The sequence below is a fragment of the Numida meleagris genome, chromosome 1, assembly GCF_002078875.1.
Source record: "Numida meleagris isolate 19003 breed g44 Domestic line chromosome 1, NumMel1.0, whole genome shotgun sequence".
Taxonomy (NCBI): Eukaryota; Metazoa; Chordata; class Aves; order Galliformes; family Numididae; genus Numida; species Numida meleagris.
This window is the reverse complement of record NC_034409.1, coordinates 105,391,885-105,406,335: the sequence shown is the minus strand read 5'-3', so window position 1 is coordinate 105,406,335 and position 14,451 is coordinate 105,391,885.

The following is a 14,451-nucleotide window of genomic DNA, read 5'->3' as shown; positions in this document are numbered from 1 at the left end:
TATGTTAATATTAAGCCAAAATGTCCAAGGATACCAGTGCAATGCAAGTGTATAAAATATTTTTCTCATAAAGTGACAGGAAGGATAACAGTTTTAGGTGTTTTGTTTCTACAAAAGCAAGTAAAGAAGCAACCGAAAAAAACACTAATTCGAATCTTGGCTAGATAGTTAAATCTATCTCCACACAGTATCCTAACCCAGGCCATGAGGGGGTATGGAGAGTAGTGTGTGTCCAGTATGTGTCCTTGTGAACAGATTTAAGACAAACTCCTGAGATACTTTGGACAAGGAATCCCAGGAGCTTATTCTAAGCTTTCAGTACCACTTTGCACCGTATGAAAGAACTGAAAGAGGGAAAGATCTCACAATCCGGCCTGTAACTATGAGTGACTAGTTCACCTCCAGATTTACTAACACATACGTATGGGACAAGTACATTCAGATGGACTTTGTAGGGGAAAATCATACAATTATCTGTTCCTGTGTTAATGCATTATCCATGCACTGCTAGCCACTTCGTGAAACAAGCAGTGGTAGTGCTATATGAGTTTCCATTACATTTAATTTCTTTTGAGGCAAGAGAGTGGGGAGACACCAACACCACAGTCCTTGTTTTCACAGACTTGGACCAAAAAATCTTTGAATCCCCTTGAGATTCACTGGTAAAAAACAGGTGGATGGAATCTGTCTTCCTTCAAAAACCCTCAAAAAAATTGTTCTCTGTGTATTATTTCTGTGTTGGGGTGTTTGTGATTGATATGGCCAGTCTGCTGTCGTATAACTCATTGTCATGCTTTACCTTGAAACAACAGCAGGAATCAAAAACCTTAGGACAGCTGTTTCTTACATGCCTAAATACAAAGATATGACTGTTTGTTGTTTTGTTTCTTTTTTTACCTCAAATCATAGAATCATAGAATTAGCTAGGTTGGAAAAGACCTACAAGATCATCCAGTCCAACCATCCACCCACCACCAATAACCCCACTAAACCATGTCTCTTAACGCTATATCTGAACATTTCTTGAACACCTCCAGGAACGGTGACTCAACCACCTCCCTGGGCAGCCCATTCCAGCACCTGACCGCTCTTTCAGAAAAGTAGTATTTCCTAATGTCCAGCCTAAATCTCCCCTGGTGCAACTTGAGGCCATTCCCCCTTGTCCTGTCGCTTGTTACAAGAGAGAAGAGGCCGACCCCCAGCTCACTACAACCTCCCTTCAGGTAGTTATAGAGAACGATAAGGTCTCCCCTGAGCCTCCTCCTCTCCAGACTGAACAGTCCCAGCTCCCTCAGCCGCTCCTCATAAGGCCTGTGCTCCAGACCTCTCACCAGCTGGTGACAGCAATGTATTCATAAATTATATTTGAGACCTTATTTCTAAATTAGCACTGGCTTCTTTAGTTTTGTTCCTCTACACAGATTTGTTTTTATAGATACAGATCTTTTATACCTCTAATCTCCAAGACGATTTACCTTTGTTCTTTGGAAGAGTTAGCTGTGATGACAGCTATGACTACAGTCTGACCAAAACCAAACAGAGTCCTAACTATCTCAAAACCCTTAAACACCACAATAAATACAGAAGAGACAGAGAGAATACCAGCTTTCTAATCTATCCTTTTAGGGCAAGGTGCTCCTTGCTTAGCATACTGCTTCAGCCTGAACTGTACTGTGTTTCAAAACATTGTTATTTTGTAGGAGCATAAGGATTTTAAACTAGTTATTATACACTTTGGAGCCTTACCGAAGACACCAACCTCCAGATAAAATTGTAATAAATAGTGGTAGGGAGGAAAGTAGCTGCTTCAAAGACTAATTAAGTGTTTTGATTAGTTCATACTTGCTGCATTTTGGCTGCTGTTTATAATTAATTATATTATCTGATGTTTGTCACTTGTGGTGTTTCAATCACTTCTTTGTTTACTTAATTGAGTGGTTTATAATCATCACTTTGGAAAAATGAGTTTTACTCTTAGCTTTCATAACTGATTACACTTATTAAGTCTCTTTGCCCTTTCAGTTTCAGTACCCTTCAGAACACTGGAAGGATTAACCCCAAGCAACTAACTAGCTTTCAAGTCACAATGTCAGTGTGCTGAGCTCCATTTCCAACCTACAGTGAAACACAGACCTTCCTTTACCATCAGGTATCTTTTCCTGCAATATGTAACCTATTTCCCTCTAGCACCAATTTGTTATTTGGGTTTGTAGAAGTGAATTCTTGCACTTACGAAAAGACCCCAGCAAAGGAGTGTCAATCACTGAGCCATGCCATCAAATGACTGCAGAATCAGAGCCATTAGCACTTTTGACTTTCAAAGCCAGCTAATTCCTTTCTCTTATTTAGGCAAGGCGGTAATTCAGTGAGAAGAGGAGGGAGCAGATATCCAAAACTAATTTATATTGCAAAGTGGTAAAGTACCACTGAAATATGTTGATGATGCAAACTGAGAGAGTGTTTTGTGTAAAACAGGAAAACTGGGAATACCACAGTGACTAGCATGACCTTGAAAGCTAGAGTAATAGGCGTGGGTTGAGATTTAATAGTACAAAGTACAAGATCATGCATTTTGCACTTTTCCTGGTGTCAGGTACAAATATGATCAAGCTGACAGGAAAAGAGGGAATTGTTGTATCCACCTCGGTCAGACGATAACAGTAATGTTAGTGCAATATAACCATTAAGAAGTAAATGTGATCCTATATCACATCAGCTAGAACATTTCCTGTAGAGAGAGGGAATACTGTTTCTGCTGTACGTGACACTGATGAGCCCTTTTTAGTAATACTGTCACAATTCTGGTTCCTCCTGCACAAGTAAGATGAATTTAAACTGATATTGTACAGAACAGGACCAGCAGGCTGATCAGGTAAATGGAGAGCTCAAGGTATTAGGAAAAAGTAATGCAAGAATTGGTCTAGTCTAACTCACAAAAAGAAAGACTAAGAAAGGATTAAGTTATTTTCTATAAATAAATTGGGTCAGTAGAAGGGAAGGGAGGAAGGGTGGTAAACATGATTTTAAATTAGTGGACAATTCACTACCTGAAAAAAAATATTTCAGCAAGGTGTGGAAAATTTTAAAGCACAATGTAAAAGAGGATTCTTAACCGTCAAAGGAGTGTGTAATGCTTCAGGATTTGTTGCAGGAATTTAAAAAAGAGTAATTTTTAAAAATCAGAATATTTTTACAGTAAACTTCAACCACAGAAGGAATGCCATAGATGAGATCCAGTGACCCTACAATGGCAAATTTTTTCTGGATCTCCAGTCCAAATCCAAAACAGGATAACGCAGTTGAAGAATTTTTACGTAAAAAAAAATTTCTGTAACATCAGTAAATGGGAAGCTGAAATGTAACTGGAAGGCAAAAGAAACTGAAAGTAAAAACTAAATGTCGTGACTGAGAAAAACTGCTGGTCTGCTCTATAATATATAAAAGAAAGATCACAAATGCCATGTTTACCCTGCCCACAACACCACCTCTTGAAAATTAAAATTCATAATTGATTAAGAAAGCTCTGCCAAACAAAACAGCTGAAGGGAGTCGCTTGTGATTTTTAAAGAGTAGAAATAATTCCGCATAAAAGAAATAGAAGGGGATAAAAATAAAGCAAGCTTGATTAATTAAATTAGCATGATTGGTATGTGTCTAAGAACTTCTGATGAAAGACAGAAGAATACTCACAAACATATCTTTTGTGCCAGTATGAATCTACATATCTGGAAATACCGGTTGCATATCATAGTGGGATACTGTGGAAAATCTGCTGTGATTTTACTTGTGCTAGCACCAAAATTGCAGGACTGACATTGCATCTCTCTGATGACTGCAAAACAGCTTTACATAAGCATTTTTAATAACAGTCCATGGAGATCAAGAGCTTTAGGTTTGCTTATTTGTTTTGTTTTCTTCCTTTGTTACTTGATTGCAAATGGGAAAGTTGCTTTGTTGTGTCAGGTACTATCCAAAAATATCGATAATGATGAACTTTGCCATGTGGAATACAGAAGGCAGATAAAGGGCAAAATAGAGAAGGTGACTGCAAACCACTCCATAGTAAATCTTGGCGACTGAAACTTTCTTCCATATTTATAGCCATTCCCTATCTTGACATCCAGAAATAACATGACTAGCAAGTGAAATACAAGCTTGTGCACAGTAAAGTAATCTTAAATATGAGGCAGGTTTTCAAAACAGCTGTGCTAGGTTTACCAGACTGCATTATGGAAATGTTAGACACCAAAAAATCATGCATTGATGTGTAAATAAGAAAAAAAGGGGGGTGGTAGGCTGGGAAAGAGAATTCCCTCTGGTATTCTTCCTGCCAGAAAACAAAATCAGACAGCTTCCACCCACTAGTCTCTCCTTATCTCCCCTTCAGTTTCCAATGGCTTGCTCTGCAAAATTTCCCCAACTCCAACAAGCTGTAAAACCTACTGAGTATTTAAAATTGCTGTTAGATTAACAAATGTATATTCTTTGTCAGTACTATCAGGTTGCGTGAACCAAAACTGTTTTAACCGATCTTTAAGCAGACATTTTTAACTGTAGCTTTCCTTGTTGCTGTGCAAAAAAGCTCTCGGTGTCGCCATATGGTCTGAAGCAATATCTAGACTCACACTTTCTAGGCCAGTGAGATAAAGAGTAATAATGAGAGGAGGAGCAAAGGAAGCTCTAGGCAAGGAGGGTTCTCCAGAGATGCCAGATGATTTGTTCCCTCTGCACATCAAAACTCCCTTAGGCCTGATTTTTATGTGCTTTTTGGTTTGCAACACTGCCTAAGAGCCATGTATCATAGTTGGCTAGCCATAAGATTATCAAAGGGTACATCTTAGACACAAAAAATATATGCTTTCTGATGCATTCAGGAGACATTTTGATATCTACAGGTTAAGCACCCTAATTTTGAGAACTTTGGATATTTTTTTTCTTACAGCTGAACAAATGAGACAGAATAAAGCTGTTAACTTTTTAAAATATTTAAACTCAGAATTTACATATGAAATACTACAGTTCTGCTGTGGACACATTTCAGATTCATCTGCTCAACCCTTCCAAAGGAAAGGAGGAATGTATACCAAGAAAAGTAGACATTTCAGAACCTGGAGGGAAGAAGCAATAGCTCTGGCACAATTTCAAAAAATTTCAAACATATCATTCTGTTTGTCATGCACAGGACTGCATTTGCAAACTGCACACAGCAAGCAAACCTCATACATGCAGGATTGGCATAGCTGATTCAGCGTACTGGAAACTAGAGTGCAGGTAGAAGGTTGATGGCATTGCCTACGCGTATGCATGTGAATTAAATAATGCTAACATTAATCTATTGTCACGAGTTTGCAGTATCAGGTCATGAAAATAACACATGCTTTCACATTTTGTACCAGGAGCTGTAACTTCACTGAAATACAAATATCTCCAGTTGGCAAGCATACATCAGAATCACTCCTAGGGAGGTGCTGGCAAGTGGCTTCTCTATGTGTAAAATTACACTGGCAAAGTGAACACTGGAGGAGGAAAATCATGTGTCAGATCCTAGATCAGGTAGTTTGTCTCCATATAGTCCAACCACAACCTCCACACAATCTCTGCACAATTAACAGGTTGCGAGGGAGATACCCTCCCAAGGACAATTCACAGTTGAAGTTTCTTTTAGGTGCTCTGGGCAGCCCTCTGGGCTCTAGTGTCCTAAGAAGAGCTAACTCTTCATGTAAATCCCTAGTGTTAGGCACTTAAATTATGTTGTATCAATCCCCTCCACCTCCCACCCTTGTCAACCCATGCCCCTACTTTTTCCTGCTGTTTCAAGAATGTATTCTGTTTCAAAAGCAATTCCAAAAATTTCAAGCTGATGTAAACTTCCATTCCTGACACAAACTGCTCCCTCAGGCAAAGAACAAGTCTGGTGAAGTCAAGTTGTTTCTGGGACTATCTGTCCAAAAAGGGACAGGAAGGATCTCTGAGTCTAAGCCCATTAACTGAAATCACCTTGAACAAGCAATACAGATTTGGAGACTGCCAGTTCAACCACTGAATTGCCCTTTAAGTGAAAAAAAGAAATCTCAGCAACATACTAGACAGGCATTTGTCTGCGACCTGAAGAAGCAGTAGGCATCTTTTCTGTGTGTGCCAGCATAGGTATTAATAGACTCCAAGGGGCTCTGCAGAGAGATTCATGGAACTGGCTTTGAGAAAACCACAACTGAGATGAATAGGTTGAAGGGAGGCAGCAGGCTAAGTATAAAATTATTGGTTGTACACCTGTTCAAGAGCAATTTTAATTTCTGTGCCCCAAGAGATAGAAAAAGTGCCATTGGAATGCACAAGATTTTGTTCAATGTAATGATTCTATTGTGGTTCCAAGCTTAATGTAACCAACCATATGCTGCTCCTTTTTAAATATTTAACAATTAGTAGAGATAAAAGGGTCTATGAGATATCACATGGTGTTGAGATCATAAAGTCAGGAAGGATAAGCTTGTACATATCCTTGTTCCATTCTTTCTCCATTTTGAATATACCCACTTTTCCTATTGTGTTGGCAAATGAAAGCCTGAAAAATGAGTAATATGTGGAGCTGCCTCTAGAAAAGTAACTTCAGTTTGAAGGGTAGATGCCATTCCAGTAGATGTGCTTGTAGTATAATGGAAGAGATTTCAAAAAAAACCCAGTAATTTAAAAACTAAATAAATAGTCTCGCAAACCTTCAGGAAAGGTCTTATACTGCTCTTTTCAGTGAGGTTCCCTTTTATGGCAAAGCTAAATAAACCAGAACACAGCCATTTTTTAGATTAGCATGATATAATACATCCACAGCAAAAATACATGGACTCAGATGAGTTTAGACAGAAAAAAGGTTCCCAGAAAGTACACTAGGAAATGTAGGAAGGTGTGAAGAGGAAGGGTGAGGTGAGAAAGGAAATGCAAATAAGGCAATTTCACAAGCTTAAGTGGCACTGTTTTAAAATACTACTTTTGTCTCAGAAGGAGAAAAGAATAAAATCACTGGTCACAGTATAGTCAAGAAAGATAGAAAGTAAGGTGGAGCAAACTGGAAAGGGTGCCTCCTCCAAGGAAAAGGATCAGGGTTATATTTGACAAATATCTTCTTGGTTCTACCTTTTTAGCATGGTTTTCTTACAAAAGGAGGCTTAAGTAAACTTTTTGTCACCGTCTGAATGTGTATACCTGCCTGTTTGTCTGGCAGCTGCCACTCCTTCCAAGGAGCATGGAATCTGGTGGCCAGTTTCAATGAAACCTGAGTAGGAACGTAGCATCAAAGATTCTGCATTCCCACAGACTAATCTGTGAGAAGAGTGTATAAAGACACACCTTGTTAAATGTCCTAAAAGAGAGTGTGCAAAGTGAGATTAGCCCTTATGCACTGTGCGACGTAAACCCAAGTTTCCTGGTCTCCACTGGTCACTTGGGTGTGCAGTTGCTTCTTCTGGATGCCTCACTGGAAGGACACAGATGCAAGAAGACAGGATGGTTCCACGGCAGCAGCAGGACTTGGCAAGAAGCCAGGGGATGTGCACTGTCAGGGGAAAGGAAGAGGAAAGAGGGAAGAGGAAAGAGGGAAGAGAAGGGAAGAGGGAAGGGAAGGGAAGAGAAAAGGGAAGGGAAGGGAAGGGAAGGGAAGGGAAGGGAAGGGAAGGGAAGGGAAGGNCCCCGTGCCCCCCGGCCGCAGCGCTGCCCGCCTGCGGAGCTCCAGCTCCGGACTGCGCGTCGGCTCCCGCTGCCTCGGCAGCGCTTTCCCTCAACCACACGCGTAGCGTTAAGAATCCTTCGCTTACAGCTCGTTCCGAAAGGGAATCATAGTTCAAAAGCTGAGACTGTTTTTTTATTATTATTATTTTGCGTTCCGAAAAACTCTTTCTTTTCCGCCGAACTGCGTCTCGCTTTCACGGCGAGTGGGAGCCGGGCTGGAGGCGACCCCTGGGCTTCGGCGGGGAAAGTTTTCTGCTTCTCGCTTCGTTCTTTCGGGGCCGGGAATAGAAAACTTTCTGCAGCCTTCATCCTCTTCGGTGGCAGATCGCAGAGAACGGAGGCGAGCGCGCTTCTCATCATTTCACTTCTATTTTTTCTGTTCGTGGAATAAAACTCGCCCAGGCGCCATGCCCGCCGCTTGGTGCTCATCAAAGCGTTTCCCTCGCAATTCAAGTGCGCATTTTCTCGCCCTCAGTGTAAAATGGCTAAAAAACAATTTTGAGTTCCCTCCGCCCCGAAAATGGTAATAATAAAATAATCAGAAGAACCAAAACTGGAAAGAAGGAATAAGAAGTGAATTTTTCAAAACTCCAGCTTTAAAAATACGGGAAAAGATGAGCGCTCGCAGAGGTCAGGCGGCCGGGAGCGGTGTGCGGGGCTGCGGGGCACGGGGTTGCGGGGGCCGACGTGGGGCTGCGGGGCACAGGGTGCGGGTCTGACCGGGCCCTGCCTCCCGCACCGCGCTGCACCTGCGCGTGTAGCAGCGGGGCGCGCAGCCCCCGAGCCGCTGCTTTTCCCCTGCGCGGAGTTTCCGTATCCCCGAATAACCCCCGCCCGCCGCAGCCCCGCAGCCGGCCCGGGGCAGCCCCCGCCACCCAGTAGCCTCATAAAGAGACAGAAGGTGATCAGATTAGGGGAACACACGGCGAGAGGGAGGCACTTGTTACTTTTACACTTTATCACCACTTTTTTACAGGCAATTTAGTGCAGCCAAGGTAGATCCAGATCCCTCTAACCATCTGAGATAGTAAAATAACACTTTCCTAAGTTTCAGCAGGTTTTCCTGCGCCTGTAATTTGCTTCAGTCCAGTACTTAAAAGCCTTGATTGAAAAACAGAGCCGGCAAGTTTATTTGCCCGTTTAAGACTCAGTCCGGGAATTTGTTTTCGAGCAGGGAGACGTTTGCCACGTCCAGGCTCCCGGCCCTCGTAGCGAGGCCGTTTATTTGCCATTACTTCGCCATCACCCCTACCCGCGCCTGGATTGCGGCCGCCGCTCCGCGTCAGCGCTCGGGCCCGAGGCGGGGGGAGCCGGGCCCCGCTCCGCACCGCACCGCGCCGCCTCCCTCGTTGCCACGCGCAAGCAGACACGCGCGGCGCCGCCGCGACCGTCCGGTCGCCCCCCGCTCCCTCCGCGAAGCGGCCCCGAGCGGAGCCCGCAGCCGGCGAGTGTCCCTGCGCTGCGTGCCTGTGTGTGTGAGCGGCGCGAGGGGTGGGCGAGCGGCACTGGGAATGGAGGCGCCCGACAGCAGCCTGGGGGCCGTGTGACAGCCCGCCGCGATCGCACACGCACACGGCAGGGAGCCGGAGCTGGATCAGAGCCGGGCAGCAGCGTTTTGCCCCGTCCCGCAGGGTGCCGGCATGGAGTGAGAGCAGTGTGCCGCCGCCAGGTAAGGTGGAGAAGGGTACGCGAAGGTGCGGGATAGGGGTTTGCGTTTCGGTGCTTTCTACTCTACAGCTCGCTGCCGACGCCTTCCATCCCCCCCACAAAAAGCCCTTCTTCAAGCCCCCCGGCAGCCACCGCGACGGTGCCGGGGGATGTAGGGTGCGTTACTTATGTAACCGGGGGGTGAGCCGTCTTAGCCTCTCTCCGCCGGGCAGGGAGCCGAGGGGGGACGCGGTAGGGGGCGGACCGACCCCGGGGCCCCATTTCCAGCTGCCGTCGCGGGAGCCTTCCGCGTAGGAGCCCAGCGCTCTCGGGCAGAGCGCTGCCGCCGTGGGCTTGGCCGAGGCTGCGCCAGGGTCCTCTCTCTGCGGAGCTCAGGCAGTACCCACGGGAGGGGATGAGCAGGGAATCGGGGACGTCCCGTCCGGCCCAGCCGCTCCCTCCCCAGAGGCAGCGTCAAAGCCGGGAATGACTTCAGTGAGGCGGGCAGAGGGGCTGCTTTGGCTGCTCCCGTCTCACTCCTCCTCTGGAGGGACAGTGGGGGGCGGCTGCGCTGGGGGGAGCTGGAGTAGCGCTGACCCGTCGCGGGCAGTACTGGGGGCAGCCGGGGCCAGGCCGAGGGAGGCGGGGTGCGCGGTGGGACCAGCATAAACGCTGAGGGGGCGATAGGGGCCCAGTATATTCAGCCTCTGCTGGGGATAAGCAGCAACGGGAGCGGTGGGGACAGAGTGTTGCTCACGAAGGGGGTGCCCGTTTCCCCTTGATGGGAGGGAGAGCGAGCTCGGTATCACCATGGCGACCTGAGGGAGGAAAGAGCTAAATAAATAAATAAGTAGGAAATAACTCCCCCCCTTCTCTTCCCCCGGCCCCCTCCGCTGCTTCCCCTGCCCTGCCAGGTCCCGTCTCAAAGTGGGGGTGACAGGTATCGTAGACAAAACTTTCCTCTGAGATAAAAAGGAGCGACGAAGTGGCCGGTGGACCATAGAGGGAAAGGGGTCCCCAACACGGCTCAGCGAGCTTCGGCTGTGGATAGCCCGAAGCCGCCATACACGGAGCCTCTTCTCCTGCAGCATAGGAAGGCACGTTTCATGGGAGGAAAAAGCTACTTCAGGACAGGTTCCCCATGGCTGCTTGTGGCAGCCATGCTCTTTCCACCCTGTTCTCTTCCTCTCTGTGCACCGCCAGCCCCCCGGGGGCTCGCGGCTGTGGGGGAGCCGCGCTGACTGTTGCGAGCCCGTCCCGAGCAGCTTCAGAGGCACGACCAGCAGAGGCTGTTTCAGCACCATGGTCAGCGGCAGCGACGCGTTCAGCGCCGTGGTAGTTGGCAGCTGCCGTTTCAGAACCGTGGACAGCGGCAGCGACGCGGGAGCGCCGCTTCAGTCGGGCCCTCAGGGTCGCGCCCCTGTCCTGGGTGGCAGCCGGGGCGCCTCCTGCAGGTGTCCCCGAGCCACAAACGGCAGTTTCTGCCAGCCAGAGCCACCCCGAGGCGCTCCCCGCGGGGTGTCAGAAGCAATAGCAAGCCTAATCTATGGCCAGTAAACTTTCCGGAGCCAAACGCATGCAGGCGCTGAAAGCAAAAGCCTTAACAAGTGGCATGCTTGAAACTAACTTAATCGAGGTTGTTTTTTATGAGTCTTTTGTAGTGGTTTTCAATAACTTGTTATGGCTAACTGGTTCCTCAGCAGGACCATTCGCATACACAACATCCATAAAATGAGCCCTGCAGAAATGGTGAAATGTGCTCTCAACTTGTTTTCCTTAAGAAAACTTGTTGAGAAACGGCACGTAAAGAAACTGAACTCTTAACTTAGGGGGATATTCCAGGATATTCCATTGCTGAGACACAAAAGTTCACAGGTGGAGTTTGTGCCAGTCAGACATGATTAACAAATTAGAAAATCAATTATTGATCAAGAACTGTTCTCATACACTTGGTAGGCAGTTTAAAGAAATACACCAAGTTGGGGAAAAAGGATTTGGGTTAGTGATAATTCACAAAGAAACAAGATATATTTATTACATGGATAAGTTGTAAATTATAGGTTTTATTTTGCTATACATATCTAATACTAGTAGTTGCATATGCAATTGTTGCTTCAGACTAGGAAAAATATTCTAGAAAAGCAAACAGCATAATGAATAATATTTACTGGGGAAGACAGAGATGGATTAGTCACTTCTGTGCTGCTCACTGTGTCAGGATGTTCTTTTTTTTTTGTTAAACAAATAAGATTTATTAAATCTTGCCTTGGTCCTGATGGGCAGTAAACTATAGATACAAGAAGAATTGTTGGGTTTGAAACTAAATCCCCAGACCACTGAGGTTATGCTTTAAACATAATCGGGTTTTTAATTCATATCAACTGCTGGATTCCTTCTTTGCTATAAATTCTCCATTTCAAATAAATCCTGAAACGGTCAAATGGGTGAATCCTGTCCATGCATAGGAGTTAGCTGGACTCTGTAGTCATGCAAATTTATCTCTAAGAATCATGAGTTGAACTAAAATCTTTTTAACTGTAGTTCCACCATTCATCCAAACTACACTGCGGGACAAGTTAAGAGAAGTAATGAGTTAAGCCTTTATGGAAATAGAGATCTGAATTTCTTGAAAACAGGCCTAACATTTTCAGGCCAGTCTCACAGGGAATATGAAAATAGGGATTGAATTGTTAGTATGGACTTAGGAACTCATTACTTTCCTGTGAGAAAATAGGAAAAAGTAATAGATTACAACTCTTCAGAGCAGTTACTAGATCATTTATTATACTTGAAGCTATTGATTTTGTTATGTAAGGCAATACTCCTGCAGTGTCAGAACAGTTTTAACAGATAATTACAAAATGATTTTACCTTGTAAGCAACAGAAGAAAAAAATGATTATTGGAAAATCAACAGAAAATACCAGAAACACAACCTCAATCAGTTCAGTAAAGGACAGAATTCTTTGTAGAATTTTGCCAGTGCTTTTACACCAAATTCAACATAAGCTTCTCAGGATACAGAGTTCCACTGCAGAAGATGCTGTTTCTTTCCATACATTTTTATATTCATTTTATTGAGACATGGTGTTTTGAAAGGAAAGCAAGATGTCTCAAGCTATGCAAGAGAGATAGAATTTCATTTATATTTTCATAAAATATCCATCACAATGTATTTATTCAAATATTTCATAGATGTGAATTCTGTGTTGCTTTCCTTTCACCTATAAAATACCAAGAACTCTGGGCAATATTAATGTAAGTTTACTGGGTTTGTCATTATATCCTTGTGTTACTTTCACATATTCAAATAAATTTTTATTCAGGAATGTATTTATATGGGTCTATAAAAGTAAGAAGTAAAAGATTAATATAACTCAAACAAATTGAACTATGCCTTAGATAATAGTGGTTTAAGCTTTGTAAGGCACATATATCCCAATTATATTTTTTTGTTGTTTTCATTGTTAATAAAAGCATGAGAGCTCTTTTTAGTATTTTAATCATCTGCTTGCCACAGAATGTTGCTTTTTAATTGGGAAATTGAGAGATGATTTCAGATGATGTGTTTGTTACATTTATGTGAATGCACAGTTTTTAGTGGTGGAGGGTTTTGATGCTAAAAACAATATTTCTAGTATATTATGCATCAGTATTTAAATATGGATTACATAGAGACAGGCTGACACATCTTAAACAATGAAAGCTAAATTTACTGGCCCATAAATTCAATGAAAGGGTTCTAATCTCATTCTTTCTTGACAGGGAGTTCCTGGGAGAGACTTTGGGTTTTTTTAAACTGTGCATCAGATACATTACTAGAATGATATTAATATCTGAAATACACTTATATTACATGTGTTACAAACAGCTGAAATAAGAGGTTACTAATTCCACTTTTTCAAATACTGATGCAGTTTTTAATCATATGCAAGGATGCTGACTGTCATAGAAGCTGGAAGCCTTCTGATGGATCCTTATGGCAGTATTGTGGAGTGTGTGTCGAAAGAATATCCCACTCTAGTTCAGTGTACAGCAGCAGCTAGATAGGAGCATTTCTGTCTGTGCAGGGGGCTGGAGGAGGAAAAAACACAGAAGTCATGTGCAGAGACTGGAAATTTTTAGTAATTACTCACAGTAGTATGGCAACTGCAAAGGTACTGTGCTGCAAATATAAATCCTATCCATAAGGAGGCTCAAAGCACCATCCTCATTTTACCCATCAACATCTAGTAGGATATCATTCAGGGCTAAGAGAATTTCACAACTAAGTGAATATGTCTTGCTTACGTTTTAAAGGCATGTTGAAATGGATTTTAGCTAGATAGTGACATGCACTCTATTCACAAGCTTACACATGTAGCCAACAGAACATCCTGCCTTCAGATACGGGACAAAAAAGTAAATTTTAAAGTTATTAAATGATGTCCAACTTAAACGAGCAATTTGTGTGAATGGGCCCTCAGAGCCACACAATAATCAGTAAAACCAGTGAAGATCTGCATGAATGCAATAAATTTATGCAGTCTTTACTGCAGAAATCCCAGTAAATGACAGAGTTTGCAGAAGAGTCTCTAAAATAAACAAGAGGTACCCTTTCTCTGAGTATGAATCAATAGAGTCATAAATTAAAATAACAATAATAATGAAAAGAACTAAAAGGAAAAAAAAAACATAAAAACATGGATTCCCTTCCTCAGGTCGGCCATTAATTGTACCCGGGTATGTGGTGTAGCATGATATTCCGAGAACAGGACTCATACTATTAATGTAGCTCTAACTAACAATATGATCAGAAATACTCTCAGAAAAGATTTTTTTTTCTTTATTACAAGAGTAAGTGTCAAATTAATATTAGAAAATAAAGGGCTCATTCTATCAGACGTGATCATACCTCAAAGTGAATGCAAGTATTCAGCTGGAATTGTATATTTATAATATAGGAAAATCTTCAGTTTGAATGTTAATTACTGCTAAGAAACACTTACTTTCTTGTCTCATTTGGTGGGAAAATATACTATATCCAAGGACACAACTAGCCCTGTAGTCAGAAAGCTTGAACACTTTCACATGTTGCTTGCAATTC